This window comes from Capra hircus, chromosome 22 (genome assembly GCF_001704415.2).
Source record: "Capra hircus breed San Clemente chromosome 22, ASM170441v1, whole genome shotgun sequence".
NCBI classification, from domain to species: Eukaryota; Metazoa; Chordata; class Mammalia; order Artiodactyla; family Bovidae; genus Capra; species Capra hircus.
In genome coordinates, this window is record NC_030829.1 from 30,062,902 (window position 1) to 30,079,397 (window position 16,496).

The following is a 16,496-nucleotide window of genomic DNA, read 5'->3' on the forward strand; positions in this document are numbered from 1 at the left end:
GTTCTCATCCAGTAGAGAGCCTTGGTTACCCACAACCCACTTCCAGCTTTTGATCAGATACATAGGGATCACCTATCGAGTGTGAAGATGAAATAATATCATTTGTTTACCACCTTGAGTTGTTTACCACAGGCTGTGAAAAATATGTTTTGAATTTAAAAGTGCAAGAAACACGTGTACCAGCTATCAAAAAGTTCTCCCTGCAAAGTAAACATGTTTATAGAGCAAGACTCAAAACAAAATACTTGATCACGATAAGCCCAGCCAATGGAAAGAAAGTAAACGTGTTTACCACGAAAACCTTATAAAGAGCCCAGATGGCAGCCAGCCCTCTGCTCGCTTGACTGTTCTTCGCAGGAGCAGCTAGGCCCCCCTGGGCTTCAAGGATGCATGAAGCTCTTGCCCTGCCGGGAGGCGGCTCCCTTTTCAAACCCTGCTCTCTCAGCGTAGCCCAACTTGCCAGTGAGGGGGGAAGGCTTGTCTTTTGTGCCACTAAGCTGAACCTCTATTGGAAGGTATTTGTGAAACTGAGCCTCGAGTTCCCATAAATCTTAAGTAGCAACTTATCATAGATGACTGCCAAGTAGGCTTATGGGGAATCTTATCTTTCTGGCTCCCTGATAGAACCAAGATGAGTATCACATATAATAACCTTCTGTGTCCTGGGCACTGTAGTGAAGACATCTAGGATATAAACCGTGAGTCACACCGAAGCCTGGCTTCACCCAGCTCATTCAGGTGAAGGAACCAAAGGGCTCAAGCAGGAAGTTGGTGGAAAAGACATAGTCATCCTGAGTGATAACAGGGATTTTGGGGGTTATGTGGAAAGTGAGCCTTAGATGCTGTAAAAGAGAGAAAGCTTAGAAGGGGGATGATGAATTGTGCATGTGGTAAAGAGGTACGGATTTGAGTTATGGCGCCTTTTCTCATTGCAGTCAAGGAGCAAATTCAGGAGAAATGACCCTGTGAGTGTTGGCTCCATGCAGGGTCATTAGTGAATTTCAGAGTTCAAGGTCTTTGAAGTGGAACAGTTCTAAGGAATGGTGAAATCAAAGTTTTGGCCATGCCTTCAGATGTAGAGGAAGTGGTAGTGGTTAATTAGAACTTAATGTACCCTTACTCTGGGCAGATATTATCCCAATTTTCAGGTATGGAGGAACTTGCCCAAGGGTATAACTAGTAAGTGGCATGGTTAGGATGGGACATGAGCAGTTAGCCTGAGCTCTCAACTAATGCAGTATACTGCTTCTCAAATAAGCTGAAAGCTTTTAGGATAAGTTAAGATAACCCAGCGTGTATTCATTTAGTTGAACAGTTGGCAGTTTTGTTTGTTTGTCTGTTTGTTTTTTTGAGTGGTATCTTATCTGAACCAGGCCTGATGTAAGCCTTGGCCAGGCTGTTGGAAGGGCCATCTTCATGGCTATTGGGGTTGATAAAAGTGGTCACACTGAAGGAATGTAGACCAAAACTGTTAACCAGATACTGAAACATCTGAGACAGGTGTAGAAGTGCATTTGACATTTAGAGTTAAAAGCTGTATGGGTGGGTTGGAAGCAGTGGTTCCCTCACATACGGTCATCAAAAGAAGGGTTCTGAAGAGTCAGGGAATCACAGTGGAGAGGAATGATCGTATTCTCCATGGGGGTAGACGGTAGGCAAGGTAGACTATTAGCAGAGCCATAACTTGGCTGTAAGAAAACAAAGAAAGGCCAACTCTTCCCTCTTTGCATGAAGTCAAGGGGTGTTGAGTGAATGCCTTCTGGGAAAGGTAAAAGGGATATCTTTGAGTAAAAAGGAAAGTCTCCATATTGTTCATGATGTTGATCTTGGAAGGTGGTGGAAAGAAATGAGCACTGGGGCTTCCCTGGTGGCTCAGTGGTCAAGAATCTGCTTGCCAGTGCAGGGCCCTGGCTTTGACCCCTGCCCTGGGAACAGCGCACTTGCCATGGGGCAGCTAAGCCCGTGCACCGCAACTGTTGAGCCTGTGCTCTAGAGCTTGGGGTCTGCAGTTACTGAGCCTCCAAGCCTCACCCACTAAAGCCTGCGTGCCCTGGAGCCTGTGATCTACAGCAAGAGAGGCCGCTGCAATGAGAAGGCCACGGGTGCAACTAGAGAAAGTCCATGCAGCGGCAAAGACCCAGTGCAGCCACAAATACATATAATTATTTTTTTTAAAAAAGAAATAATGTTAACTGGATAAATTTTTTTAAAAAAGTGAGCATTGGAGCCAGGATACAGGATAAAATGGGGTTCTAGAATGCCTGGGAGGCAACAGGATGATGGTTGAATTCAAGGAATTCACACTCCTTGAATTGGGGGTGACAGTTAAGTCACTTGTTATCAATGTCAGGGTTCAGACGGAAGCTGGGTTCTTCTTGGGGAGATGGGGGGAAGCAGACAAATAGAACTGGAGGGCCAGCCTTCAAGTTTTAAATGGAATGTTTAGGGGATTTTCAGTGAAGAAGAGCGATAAACAAAAAAGGTTGCTGGATAAGCCTCAGTGAACTAGAAAAGTAATTACTTAGCAACTGTATTTCCCCATGTGTTCTAATTAATCTAATGGGTTTACTTAAAAACTTGTTTTTGAACATAGATACCAGCAAGTCCTCTGGTGAGTTGGAGTAAATCTTATTAGTGAAAGTTAAGTAAAAGTAACAGTGATTAGTTCTTGGGAACTTAGTTGAAATGAAGTCAAGTGGGCCCAGTGAAGCCACAGATGTTGATGGTGGTGGCTCATTTGGTTTAAACTTGGGTGGTGGTTTTGATTAGAACTTTAGAACTTAGCTGTTCAGATAGATGCTTATTTAGGGTGCATTTGAGGTTACAATTTTTTAAAAACAGATGTATTATTTGTTCTTCTTCTCCAAGCCTTATTAATCAAGGCAGATTGGCATTTTATTTGTGAGCTGACAGCACGCACCTTTTTTTCCGCAGCCTATTTGCTTTCTGAACTGGATTCAGCATTGTCAGAAAGTTATTCACGGGAGTTGGTGATGGAGTCTGCTCCACCCACTTCTGTTCCATTTCTATTTTGGTGGAATTTGCAACAAAGGAAACTAAGTTAGTAAATTAGAGAAGGATTGAAGCTCTCACAAATGCTCTCCTTCTTATCAGGTTGTATAACCGATTAGACAGAGTGGTCCCACTCTTCCTGTGGAACAGGGCCCTGAAGGAACACAGGTGCAAACCCCAGCAGGTGGCCTTGGCCGTGACCTCCCAGGTCTCCTGACCTATCTGATGGAGCTACATTAAGTAATCTATAAATATATTTATATGTATATGTATGTATACTCATCCATCCATACATATTTGTGTGTATATGCGTGTGTATGTGCACATACACTTATTTATGTGAGTCTAAATGTTCCACATACAGCATTCTAATGGATTTGAGTTTTGGATCAGTGTTCCTGCAGAAAGTAGGTGGCTTGTCCCGCTCCTGGGTCTGAGAGGACAAGGGAAGGGGCACATAATGGAGCCTAGAGAGAGAAACTTCAGGGATAGGGCTGCCTGGCAGGAGCTGTGATCTTTCATAGTCAACCTCCAGTGCCCTGGCGGGGAGAAATCTGGGCAATAAATGCCCCATCTTCTTTGTCTGCCTGAGATGAGACCTCCATTGGTTGTACCAGCTGGAGGCCAGAGGATAAGAGTACTTGTTGATGCATCATACACGGTAGCTTTCCAAGACACAGGGCAAGGTGAGGGATTGGGGTGGCATGGCAGGTGGAGGATCTGAGGAAATAAATGGAAAATCGCCCATCCAGTACATTTTGTTCTGTGACCTCGTTTGGGTATGACTCTGCCAGACTTCCTTGGATAATGCGTGGGAGAGGTTGATGTCGGACAGGGGGTCCCAGATCTCCAGAACAGCAAGAAAGCACCTAGTCTGATACAGCTTTGTTTCCCAAAGCATGGTGTCTGGACGAGTAGTGCCAGCCTCATGTGGGCACTTGCTGGAGATTTTCAGGCCCTGCCCTGTACCTACGGAATGAGACAACCAGGGGGAGGGGCCCAGCAATCTGTCTTTTATCAGCTCTCCTGGAGATTCTGCTGCATTTCCAAGATTGAGAACCACAGCTGGATGTCTTGAGGTGTTGGATGACCAGCAAAATATGTCAGTTTACTAAGATGACCACTATTATCTTGCTTGGAAATGCCAGTGACAAGCATGTTGTCTGTTTGAGTCCCCTGCTTGGAAACTCTGCAGACTCCTAATCTTTTTTATTCTTAGGATAGGCTCTCTTCAAAAGAAGTGGAATAATGGATAACACATAGGCCATGGGGGCTCATACTCCCAGCATTTCTTGCCTTTAATTTCCAAGTCCTCCTTTCAGCCATGCAAAGAAGTACCCAGCAGGCCTCAGACTTTGGAGGTTGTTTTTGAAAAACAGATGCAAATACTGCCTCTGCTGTTGTTGTTTTCCTGGTGCCTGGCAGTGTTTGGTAAACAACTTGATTGCTAGGTCTTGGCCTCAGGGAACCACAGCTGCTCTTTCCAGCTCCCTGCAGACTTTTGTACAGAGCAAGGATTGCTTCAGGGAAAAATAAACAGGGGAGAACAAAACAAGAAAACAGCACTGTTGTTCTGTGGCTGCCTCTACCTGTTTTCCTGGAGCTGTTTTGCAACCACAGGCCCTGAGCTTTGATTCCTAACTTGAAAACACAAGGCAAAAACCCCAGAGCACCACAGGCTCCTTTCTCTGTTGGTTAGAGGGCCGAGTGGCCGCCTCTGCTGAACTTGGAAAGCCTGTTGTAGAAGCCACTGGAAGGATCTGTGCATTTTGAAATATGTGAATTAAAAAAGGAGAAAGCTTCATTCTTTCTAATGACCCCCAAGATGGTAATCTGGCTTTTCAAATCTCCAAGAAAACAGATTGAATATGGCACAATTAATGGTTCAACACTTCTAGGCTTTTCTCAAAAATATCTTAATGGGCTTTTAATTTATTGCAGCTCCTGACTAGCAGGCTTGAGGCAGAGTTGCTGTTGACCCCTCGGGGCCAAGGTGCTCTCTGAGGTGTAAGTGAAATAGAAGAGAACAAAGGCCATCTGGAGAGTCTGCGTTGACCTCTCTGGGCTGAGCCCCTGGGACTTGCTGGGTTGCTGGCCCTGCAGAGGTGCAGTGCACTGCAGAGTAGAGGCCGAGGCGCATCTTCCTCAGAGTTCCCGGAAGAGCTGGTCGAAATGCAGATTCCTGGGACTCCAGATTGAGGCTCTGGAATCTGGGGGTAGGAATCTGCATTTCATGATAGTGTCCTCATTGTGTGTCACTGTTGTAGTCCAGGACGTTGGTGATCGACAGCCAGTGTGAACCAGTGAACCTAAGTGGGAAGCAAGCAATGGTTTTGCCAAACTTTTTAAAATTTCGAGACCTATATGTCATTATAATGTATTAACTTTTATTTACTCACAAGTTCTTGATATTTTGGCTCCCTCTGCTTAAATCAGGCAAGCTTCTTTCTGCAGTCTTTCTCTTTGTGCCTGAAACGCATCTTTCTGAACGTCCTTGTAGAGAGATCGTAAACTTTTGATTGTCTGAAAAGATCTTTATTTTGAAAGATAATTTTTCTGGACATGCATGCAGTTCCAGGTAGATGTTTTTTGCCTCTGGGTGGTGTTCTGGATAATTTTATTTGGAAACTGGTTTTCGGGAGGGTTTTCTCTTCTTTTCCTTTTAAATTTCAGTTGCTATATATTTCATTTCTAGAGGTCAGAGTTTTGGTTAGAGTTACAGAGCTTGATTTTATAGTATATGTGTGTATCGCATGTATATGTATATTGTATGTATTTTATAGTATATGTACTATATGCTGCTGCTGCTGTTAAGTCGCTTCAGTCGTGTCCGACTTAGCGACCCCATGGACTGCAGCCTACCAGACTCCTCCGTCCATGGGATTTTCCAGGCAAAAGTGCTGGAGTGGGGTGCCATTGATACATATAAAACTATAGTATAGTTGATGTGGTGTTTTGGTTAGAGTTGCGCAACTTGTATTTTATAGTATATGTGTATGTATGTGTATGTATATGTATGTATTGTTCAGTCGCTAATGCATCTCTTGCATTGCAGGCGGGTTCTTCACTGCTGAGCCACCAAGGAAATCCATATATGTATTATAGTATGTGTGTGTATATATATATACACATATGTGTATATGGACTTCCCTGGTGGCTCAGACGGTAAAGCATCTGCCTACAATGTGGGAGACCTGGGTTCAATCCCTGGGTCGGGAAGATCTCCTGGAGAAGGAAATGGTAACCCACTCCAGTATTTTTGCCTGGAAAATCCCATGGATGGAGAAGCCTGGTAGGCTACAGTCCATGCAGTCGCAAAGGGTCAGACACGACTGAGCGACTTCACTTCACTTCATACTTGTATATATGTGTGTGTGTGTACATGGGGCTTCCCTTATAGCTCAGGTAGGAAAGACTGCCTGTAATGCAGAAGACCTGCGTTCGGTTCCTGGGTCAGGAAGATGCCCTGGAGAAGGAAATGACAACTCACTCTAGTATTCTTGCCTGAAGAATCTCATGGATAGAGGAGCCTAGCGGGCTACAGTCCATGGGATCACAAGAGTCGGACACAATTTAGCGACTAAACCACCATCATATATATATATACACACACACACACAGTGTTTATTTTATAGGGTATATATTATACTATACATACAAAACCATATATATTATATAGTATTTTGATTAGAATTATAGAGCTTGTATTTTATAGTATATGTGTATATGTATATTATTTGTGTATAGAGAGTATATTTATAGTGTATATGCACTATACAAATAAATATAAATTGTAGTATATCATTTATATAGTATTTTGGTTAGAGTTACAGAACTGATATTTTATAGTATATATATGTATTTGTGTATGTATATACTATATGTGCCTATAGAGAGTGTATAGTATATATAGTGTGCAAATACATATAAAAACTATATATAATGTACGTAGATTATGTAGTATTTTGGTTAAAAAGCTTGTATTTATAGCATATAGTATATGCATGTGATTGATATATACTATATACAGAATGTATTTATAGTGTATATCCTGTACATATGCAAACTGTAATATGTCATTCATACAGCATTCTGGTTAGAATTCTAGAACTTACTGTGTATATATGTGTCTACGTATATATGTACTATATGTGTCTGAAGAGAGTGTATAGTATATATAGTGTAAGTACATTTAAAACTTAGTATCTATCGTTCATACAGTATTTTGGTTCGAGTTGCACAGCTTGCTGGAGATGAAATTTAGTCTTGAGTCAGTTGAATTCTTAACAGAGCACACAAAACCAAAAACTGTCCACATACCACAGTGATAGTTTGTCCTTTATTTTTTTAATATGCCTGGTGACACTAACGTTTTAGGAAGTCAAGCTGATTAACACTAATGGTACTCTTAGGCTTTGTTTACCCACCTTCGTCTTAGCTAAAAGTCAGCCTCTGTGTGCATCCAGGGTGGAAGTCCTGCATGGTCCGTCTCTTCTCATAGCTGTTCTTGCACTACTTGGTTCTTTAACCCACCTGTAAACCTTTGGCTGGGTTTCCCAGGTGACTTGGTGGTAAAGAATCCGCCTGCCAACGCAGCAGATGTCAGTTTGATCCCTGGGTGGGGAAGATCCTGTGGAGAAGGAAATGGCAACCCACTCCAGTGTTCTTGTCTGGGAAATCCTATGGACAGAGGAGCCTGGTGAGACCATCTATGGGGTCACAGAGAGTTGGACATGACTTAGCAACTACACAACAACACAAAGCCTTTTACTACGATATTCTGTTTTGGAGGAATTCCTTTGCAGTCCTGCTTCCGTTTTCCTTCCAAAGCTTGAAAACCTCCAGATTCCTCTCAAAATCCCTTATCTGCCCAGATACCTAGCGTCTTTTTATGTGCTCACTTATGTGCTCACTTGTGTGGCTTCTCTGTGCTTCCAGATCCCTCTTGAATCACAGACCAGAGCTGTGTTCCCAGCCATCATTTGGTATAGGGGTTGCAAGGGTTCTTTTTCTTGCTTTTTTCCCTTTAAATTAAATGTGTACTATTAAAAGGTTAGCTGCTATCTTTTAAACATGAGGAAATTTTACAAAACAGTGATTTGGATTCTTGCCTTTGATTTTAGAATTGAAAGCTCTTACAGCCTGGGGTTTATGTTGTCACAGGGCAGTAATGGGCTTGTGGGGCCACTGGCTGCTCTCTTAGCTAAGAGAGCCTGCAGCCTGCAGCCTCCCTCACCACTCCCTGGATCTTTTACCTGGTCTGTCTTGCTCACTCATATTATCTGCCTGGTTACTGTAGATGCCTTAACTTTCCCAATACGAACAAGGAAGCTCAGGTCGGAAAGGTCTATCCTCTACAAAGCCTTATAGCCAAAACTCACTCAAGCAAGCCCCAGTCAGAAAAATGTCTAGTGCAAGGTAGGCAACTCAACATTTTGTGTTAATATATCGATGAGAAAAAGATGGATTTCTTCTGACTGCAGGTTTTGTCGAGTCAAGTTCCTAATAGCTGTGTGATATTGGGCAAGTTACTAAAACGTTCTGTGCCTCGGTTTTCTTATCTGCATGTAAGAGTGTCTTTGTGGTAAGAATAGAGTTAAATGAAATGACTGTTGTAAAATACTGAAAAAAATATCCAATGCAGTGTGTATTTTCAATGAATGGCAATTGTATGCTTAGAGGATCCTGAGAATTTGTTCTTTAAGTTGTTGGTTTGTTTACTGGCTCGGTCTTCTTGCGTGGCTGCTATGAGCCAGGCATTTTTCTAAATTTTTGGAAGACAGTGAAGAACATAACAGCGAAGTTTCCTTATCATTTGGAGCTTATAGTCTAGTGAAGAGGACAAGTGAGGAAATGAGAAAAAAGTTTATAGGTGATGACAAGAGCTCTGAGGACAGCAAATAGAATGATTTAATTGGGGGTGATAGGAAACCCAGCTTAAGTATGCAAGTGAGACTGCATGCTTGAAGAGGCCTTTGCCTAGAAGACCCTGTGATGAGATGGAGCCATTTGTCTAAGGAGTAAGCTCATGGCATTCCAGGCACTTGGGAAAGCCAGTGCAGCAAGCGTGAGGTAGGAAAACGCTTGGCTTCTTGAAATGGATGTCCACCCACTGCATCCAAGTTGTAGCTGAGGATTGAGTTGATGGCTGGTGGTGGTGTCAGAGAAGTAGAAAGTGCCTGGATGATGCAGGGCCTTCTAGGCCAGAGAAAGAAAAAGATTTTGTCCTGAAGATGGTGAGCATTTTCAGCCCCTTTCTTTTTGCTACGTGACATTGGCTTAGTAGGTTTGCAGAGCTTCCCTGAGTCTTGAAAATGCTTCTTGTATCTCAAGGCTCCTTGGAGTTCAGACACAGGGGCTTTATCATTTTGAGACAAACTGTGGTCTGTAATTGGCCCTATCCAGTTACCTGGTAGTTTGGTAGAAATGCAGAATCTCAGGCCCAATTCCAGAGACACTGAACCAGTGTCTCTGGGAATGGCCCAGGAATCTGTATTTAGACAGGTCTTCAAGTTATTCTTATGTATACTAAAGTTTGAGAAACACTCATCCATAACACATGTGGGCACATTTCCGTAGGAGTTGGAGCTGTAGTTTTGGGAGAGGAATGGACGCCTTCCACGGTCACCCAGTGGGTGTTGTCAGCTGCCAAGGCTGCAGGTGTACCAAAGTGTGGCACTAGTGCCAAGGTGAGAATGCCTCTGTGCATGTGCAAAATCCTCTGCCCGCTGCTCAGTTTTGGTGTTGATGGAAGATTCATGGTAAAAACCTTCTTTTTTAATCTGGAAGCTTGGAGGAAAAGCTAATAGTTATAGGCTTTATCCAAAAACGCTAAGATGCTATGAGGTAGAAGGGACATGAAAAGCATCAATTAGTGACCTGACCTTGCAGATGAAAGGACTGTAATCCTGAGGTATTAAATGACTTTCCTGGAGCCACATGATTGATGACAATGCTGGGTCCAGAATTCAGCCTTCTCCACTTGGTCATCTACACATTACATGATGTGTTTTTTCTTGATGGAACTATCTCCAAGAAACATCTCTTGCTCCTTATATGTAAGTCATAAATGTTTGAAAAATTATTTTGGAGGAAAATGATTATAGTTACTTCTCTTCCTAGTTTTGATGTTTATTATTATTTTTGAAGCAATTTTTATTTTTACATGTTTTTATCTTCTAGTAAAGAGAGTTACTTAATATGAATCAGTATGTTTATCCATGTCAGATTTGAGTTAAAACAGCTTATTGTTACTGAGCACTTTATAATTGGACAAAAATGCTATTTTTGTTATGCCAACATATGTAAAATATTTGGCACAAAGTCTGCAATAAACAACAACCTCTCAGTGTATGTGTTGAAGTAATTGGTATCTGTATCTTTCAAAACATTATTTCCGGTTTATATTTTACAGCATCACATTTGATATATCGACATACCTCATTTGAAAGGTGTTTTCCCCTACCTCTAGGTTCTATGTCTATAGCGCTGTTTTCAAGTTTAAGGAAGTGGTGGTTTTAGAAGTTACATCTTAGTTATGTGTAAAAAAATATTTTTGTATTGCAGTGTCCCAGGAGCTTTTGCTGACAATTCCAGTTTCCAAACGAAACATTTGGGCAATGGTGAAGGCTTCAATACCTTCTCACATTTGCTGTCAACAATGAATGGACGGATGTGATGCCTGCTGGTGGAAAGGGTGAGTGAACGTTTAAGATTATTCGTCTGAAAATTCACAAGGCCAAATGTGGCCTGAAGGGGTCCTGCCCAATGCAGGAAACTGAAAAAAATCCCAAGTTCATCGGAACAGCTACACTGAAGATGAGAGACTGTCATTGAGAAAGAACAGACACTATCACTGCTTTCTGGTAGAACCTTTTGGGATAACTTGTACACTGATCTGAGAGTTTATAAAAGGTATAATAGGACACAGGAGAACTTTCTTTGTTTATGTGATTCTTTTAAGCATAATCTGAAGGACGGCCTACCTAAGTTATGAGCTACATGCACGGTTGAGAGAGTAATTGCATTTCTTTTGTCTCATTACAGTTCGATGGTGAAATGAGCTACCATGAAATAAGGCCATGATGACCTCATTTTGAGTGGTGGGAGGGGGATTTAAGTCTGGTTTGTTCATTGATAAGGTCCCATCCCAAGACTTCCCCATGACTGGGGTTCTTGAGAAAGCGAAGGGTCGGGAATTGTGGACTGTTAACAGATTTGCAGATAGACTTAGGAGCGTTTTTTCCTATTGTAGTTCTCCTCATCAGATTACTCATTGTAATTTTTAGGGGAGGGTGTCAGGAGATTTTTGATGGTCTTTTTCTGTTACACGTGTTTTCCATATTTGATGACATCTGCCATGTTCCTCAGAACTTGCTGGCTACCCTGTAGTAATGAAGGAGCAGTAGTGACTTGCCTTTATCAGAGACAAGAATTGGTTGAGGCTAGTGGTTCCGGGTAAAAACTCTGACATCATCCAATGGTAGCTCTGTCATAAAATGTGGTCAACTTTATGGGAAATCTTTTGGTTTCAGTTTTGTAGCGAGTGGCATTTAATAATAAGAACCATTGGTATAAATTCACTTTGTTTGTCTTAGTGGAGCTATATTTGAAACAGATTCTATTTAATGGAGGTAAGTACAGTGAAGTAGAAAGAGTACTGTATTAAAAATTGGGAGACCTAATAGCTAGCTGACATGGGAAAGTTAGTCTCTGTTTTAATTAACTGTATTTAAAATAAAGCAGGTTGGTTAAAATGTCGTATTTGTCATTGCTAATGAGGCCCTGGAAGATGTCTGTTTAAGTCCTCTTATTTTACAGGTGGAGCGTCTGCAGCCCAGAAAGTCTAATTGAGTTGCCTATGTCCCTGGGCTTAGTCAGAGCCAGGTGTTTTTTTTTTTTTTTTTTAAATCATCAGTGATTCTCTCTAGCTTATCTCAATTATCGAGTGTGACATCCAAGCTCTGCAGTTTTGTAAACCTTCTTTGCTGATATGTGTCTCTTTAAGCTTTTGTTTTACATTCAGCTGCTTTGGGCCATATTTGGCTTCCCTGGTGGCTCAGAGGTGGGTTCGATCCCTGGGTCAGGAAGATCCCCTGGAGAAGGAAATGGCAACCCACTCCAGTACTCTTGCCTGGAGAATCCCATGGAGGGAGGAGCCTGGTAGGCTACAGTCCATGGGATCGCAGAGTCGGACATGACTGAGCGACTTCACTTTCACTTTTTAAAGATTTTACAGTTGGAGGTCGTTTTGGCAAATCCTTCCTGTTTCCTAGATTAAAAAAGCTGTGGTGAAGCAGCCAGCCCAAGTGTCAGAGACCAGGTGATCCTCAAAGAGCCTGAGGGCTTTAAAACTCACTTCACTTGGGCTCCTTTAGTATCTGATTGCTTATCACATTTCATTCTGCTGGAGCTGGAGATAGAGGGAAAACAGAGTCATGTCTCTTCCTATTATAGTATTCTTTCACTGGCAAGTAATAAAGCAAGTAGAAATCAATAACACATAAGGCAAGGATGTACACCATGAAAAGAAATGGTTAATGGAGTCATGGCATTTTAGATCTGTTAGGGTGCTTCGATGATCTTGTGGGATGGTCCTGGGCAAGTCATATGGTTCCTTCTGTGAAGCTCTTCTGAGGTTTTCCGTTGCTGTGATAGACTTTTATAAGTGGTCCGTAGACCAGTGAGCAACTAGCAGGCATTATGAAAAATTATATCTTTGGGGATTCAGGTAGAGTTGAGAACAGAGCCTGGGTCTGTCTTATGTAAACATGAGAATTCATAGAAGTGGTTGCACTTCTGAAGGTATTGAGTTAGCAATAAAACTCAGGTTTGTGGTTACCTGTCATCTCCGTCTTCAGTATTGAGAGGGTCCAACTCAATCTCACTATCATAAATTAATGTATGAAGTTGAACAAAACTAAATGAATGGATTTATTGAGGACTACGCTCATTTTGTTCATTAATTTCATTTGGGTAAGGCCTTCTATTTGAAAAACCAGGTTAAAGAACTATAATGAAAATGATATCTCTTGTATTGATATTAGGCCCAGACACATACCAGTTTTTTTTCCGAAGAAGGAATTTGCTTCATATTTATCAGATTGTGATCAATTTGCCTTCACTATATTTTTAGTAGGAAATGAAGATCCCTGAAATCTGATGAGCTGGGGTATGTTTTGTGATTCTCTATCCTTTTTTAGCCTCAAAGCGCACCTTTGAGATTTGTTTAAAGGACTAATTTTCTCCCTCCATGATGCAGTAATCTGGCCTGTGATGCACTGCGCATCTGGCAGCTAGTTAATCCTTCTGTTGTCAAAAATGTATTCATAGTCATACATTCAAAAATGTATTCATTCTTATGGGTTTTAGAACTTTTAGAACAATTCATTGAGTAGCCAAAAGAAGCACCAGTTAATTGTTACAGCTGATAATTTGGAGTCTTTAGGCAGGAAATCACCTCCAGTTCTGAGTGAAATGTTTCGTGATAAGTGACCTCATGATAGAACAAGGTCCCAGTCACAGGAACAGGAAGCTGGAACAACAGATTCCTTACTCCAGTGCATGGAAGTGTCACCACATGAGAAAAGGTTTGGACAACCAGATGATTATGGCAGAATGTTTCGTTCAGAAAACAGGTAGTTGGGTAATGTACTCATTTTGTATTGGTGATAACCATGTGTGTATCAAATGTGTGTACCAAATGCTTGTGTAATAAATCAGCTTAGGGTCAGGATCCAGAGAGAGAAAGGCTGAGCACTTGAGAGGTCTCTTGGTGATGTGATTCTTTAATGCCATCCCTTGCCAGCAGGGGATCAGAGTTGACTCCTGCTTCCCTGGTGTGAAGCTTTAGTTGTTTTTGGTACCTATCTGATGCACATCACGAGACTCCCAAGAGTGAAGAGCAGGTAAGTCTGCTGCATATTTAATAGGCAGTTAGCCACAGTGTTATTAATAAATGTGATAACAACAGTCTGGATTTTCATAGAGTTTTCCTGAGAAGAGTTGACGGTAGATGGCAAATATGCTGGCTGGCTGGCTGTCTCCTAGCATTGCATTCTCCCTACCAATAAACTGTCCCTCGCTGGTGGATCTGAGATAAGGGCATAAATACCATGCAGCATTATTTTGTCACCAGTTACTTTTGCCTACTTGTCCATAGTTTATCTTTGGATCTCTCTTATCAGATTTGTAGCTTTTGACCTACTAGAAAGAGGGAAAATAATGGATGTAGTTTAAGGCTTGATAGTGGACTGCGTTGTGGCTGGAAGTTTCTGGAGTTTTTTAAAACTCTAGAATGTGGATTTTTGTCATTGGTTCTGAGGTGGTGGTGCAGCTTCTAGGAAGAGGTGAGGACCGATAGGCATCTGGGGCCAGGAAAGCTGGTCAGTCTGAGCTGCCTTGTGCAGGAAGCTGGTCAGTGGGCCAAGCTATTGGCTCTGCTGAAACTTCCAGTCCCTGAAATTTTGACTTTGAAAAGTAATTTTAACAATTGAATGAACTACGTAATATGTTTTATAAGCCGGGGCGAATGATCTTAAGTATTTTGGTCTCTTTCATAACACAGTGAACCTAATATTGGTAAAAATACAGATCTTCACTCACGCCATAAAGAGAGCCTAGATTTAATAAGCAGTTATGAGTGCTGGCAGCTGCCTATCAAACTGTATAACTTGGACTCCAGCATGTGAAGACGGTGTCAACTTAAATTTTATCTCGGAAGTGTTTTTTGAAGCGTTTATTTTGCCTTTCTCTCCAGTCTCTAACCTAATGCAAGTAATGTAATTGGCTGCATATTTTCCACATAGCTAATTGGCTAGGGGCCAGGGGGGAAACCATTGTCTGGCCTGATGAAGATCAGAAATTAACATGACATTTACGTGGAGGTAATGGAATATATTAGTAACCCGGTAATGCAGGACGGTGAGAGGAAGAGTGTCCATCCTTTCCTGCCCATAAGCAGCGGGAGGAGTTCTGATGACGGTGAAAGAAGCCCCTGTACCCGCCACCCCAAACCCCCCAGTAGCTCACAGCATGGCCAGGCAGTCCTTGTGTCGCTTTTTCTTTGAAATTCTTAAGACAGAACTGTAAGACAAACTAATGAATTATTCCATTTGTCAATTAAAAAAGAAAATCCACCAACCACTATTGTAAGATTAAATTCCAATTAGAAGGTTGCATTTAATTCAGAAGCTATAACATTGTTTTAATGAATTCTCTCTGAGGTGACAGTTTGTGTGAGATAAATTTATATGGTGTAGGTAGGTATAAATTCATTGGATAATGTTAAACATGTTACTTCATATATATTAGCTGTGAAATTTATTTCTTCTCTAGTTATGTCCCCAAGGAGGTAGAGTCAGAGGGAAAAACATATCTTCAAAGAAAGAACCCTTTCTGTCCTTTCAGATACTGGCTCTAACACAGCCTTTTTTCTCACTTTTATTAAAAAAAAAAAACAAACTGTTAAATTTCTGCATTAACTGAATTTATGAGTCTTGGTGTATGCTATTTATAAAATTGAATATAGGTTTTATGATATAGGATATTAGTCTAGGAATGAGAATATGATCCAATTTTGTAATAAAGGTAATCTGCATTTATATTGCAGATATTTTCCATTTTTTCTCTAAGCCCCTTATGGGATTATACACACATTTCTCTGGACATACGAATTCACTGTAAACTTTTAATGCAGTGGGCAGGCTTTTGTTCTTCTGACATCTGCACAAAGCATCGAATCCTTTGCCTAAATCAAAAGTGACAAACATTTCGGACAAACTTTTGATTTTATAATTCCTTCACCTCTGCTGGTTCCTGTGCTCCTGGCAGACATCACTAATTGATCACATTCTCTTCTCTGCTCTGTGCGGATGTGGCCTGAGAAATTATTCCATTTAAATTCTTGGAGCTAAGCTTACAAATTCAGCATTTACATGAATGTGCTCACAATCATGTCAGGCAAGTGATTTGTCTTTGAATATAGATAGTATACTTACACCAATATCTGTCACACAAGGCAATTTTGAGAAAATCTTACACAATCCTGACAATTACCTGGTTGTGTGACAACTGAATTTTTATATGTGTGCACCATATGTATATGGTTTGGTAGGCAGTTTATTTTGTACCTTTTAACTGGTTTTGATGTTATGTGTCTAAAGCATTATAGTTTTGTAGTTTTTTTTTTTTTTTTTCAATTTCTATAACTTTGGAAAAGATGTCCTCTTGTTACCTGGGCATTAACTCAGGCTCAGACACAGCACGGAAGTGGTGGGGTGAAAACTAAACCTAGACGTTCCCTCTTCAAGTGCAGTTTCTTTCTTAAAAGGAGGGGCATGTACACGTAGCAGGTGCTGACCGGGGCCGAGCAAGTATCTTGCAATTTCCTTTTGCATATTAACCTTGGTTTTTATCGATACACTGAAACCAGCTGTACCAGCGAGGAAGGCATTCAGCTATTATATTTCAAATGATATCTTCTG

The 16,496-nt window shown here is 41.3% G+C and overlaps 1 protein-coding gene across 9 annotated transcripts in view; it reads left to right on the forward strand.

Moving 5' to 3' along the window:
- The window catches only part of FOXP1 (forkhead box P1), a 624,629-nt gene that overhangs the window by 83,018 nt on the left and 525,115 nt on the right, over positions 1 to 16,496 (forward strand). For all 9 annotated transcript variants that reach the window (XM_018066793.1, XM_018066805.1, XM_018066804.1 and 6 more), the window contains one exon: positions 10,579 to 10,708. The gene's annotated coding sequence lies outside the window, so the exon portion shown is untranslated. The remainder of the gene's footprint in view (positions 1 to 10,578; positions 10,709 to 16,496) is intronic.